This window comes from Ornithorhynchus anatinus, chromosome 2 (assembly GCF_004115215.2).
Source record: "Ornithorhynchus anatinus isolate Pmale09 chromosome 2, mOrnAna1.pri.v4, whole genome shotgun sequence".
Taxonomy (NCBI): domain Eukaryota; kingdom Metazoa; phylum Chordata; class Mammalia; order Monotremata; family Ornithorhynchidae; genus Ornithorhynchus; species Ornithorhynchus anatinus.
The window spans coordinates 96,968,778-96,969,911 of record NC_041729.1 but is presented as its reverse complement, the minus strand read 5'-3'; the positions used below and the strand labels follow the sequence as shown (position 1 = coordinate 96,969,911).

Here is a 1,134-nt window from a genome sequence, read left to right as displayed (position 1 = left end):
AGCTCTTCTTTTCCCTCTGCTCCCTCTACTCCCCCCTTCACCTCTCCACAGCTAAACCCTCTTCTCCCCCCTTTCCCTCTGCTCCTCCCCCCTTCCCGTCCCATCCCCTCAGCACTGTACTCATCCGCTCAACTGTATATATCTTCATCACCCTATTTATTTTGTTAATGAGGTGCACATCACCTTGATACTATTTATTTGCTATTGCTTTATTGAGATGTTCTTCCCCTTGATTCTATTTATTGCCATCGTTCTTGTCTGTCTGTCTCCCCCGATTAGACTGTAAGCCCTTCAAAGGTCAGGGACTGTCTCTATCTGTTACCGATTTGTACATTCCAAGTGCTTAGTACAGTGCTCTGCACATAGTAAGTGCTCAATAAATACTACTGAATGAATGAATGACCTTCTGACTCCCAGGCCTGAGCTCTATTCACTACACCTTGCAGTTTGGCTTTTTTAGAGACTGAGTGTGCTGACAACAGGGCACAAGCTTCATATCAAGTTAAAGTCTACAAGTTCGTTGGGGTTTTTAACCTTCTGTGTGGCTGTAATAATGTTGGTATTTGTTAAGCACTTACTATGTGCCGAGCACTGTTCTAAGCGCTGGGGTAGACACACGGGAATCAGGTTGACCCACGTGGGTCAGTCTTAATCCCCATTTTACAGACGAGGTAACTGAGGCACCGAGAAGTCAAGTGACTTGCCCAAAGTCACACAGCTGACGAGTGGCCGAGCTGGGATTCGAACCCATGACCTCTGACTCCAAAGCCCGTGCTCTTTCCACTGAGCCACGCTGCTTCTCAAGAACTGTCTCTCCCCGTCGGGGAATCGAACCCCAGTCTCCCGCGTGACAGGCGGGGATACTCACCACTATACTAACGAGGAACACCGGGACTTATTACAGATTACGCTTCCAGCTCCTAGAGCAATTTCATCAGTGCCATCTAACTAATGTATTCAACATTAAAAGGCAGGATAAAATGACTAACAACAAGGTCCTGTGATAAAGTCAGGTCAAATGCATCAAAGTAATGCTCACAGCAACGGAGCTTTGCTGGGAAGAATATGGGAAGCAGACGGAGAGCTGCAGGATACCCAATCAACTTTTGACTGGGAAACTCAAAAGGATCACAC

The 1,134-nt window shown here is 46.9% G+C and overlaps 1 non-coding gene across 1 annotated transcript; it reads right to left on the bottom strand.

Moving 5' to 3' along the window:
* Positions 1–813: 813 nt before the first annotated feature.
* TRNAD-GUC lies at positions 814–885 on the bottom strand. The gene has a single exon. It is a non-coding gene; the product is annotated as a tRNA-Asp (tRNA).
* Positions 886–1,134: the final 249 nt, after the last annotated feature.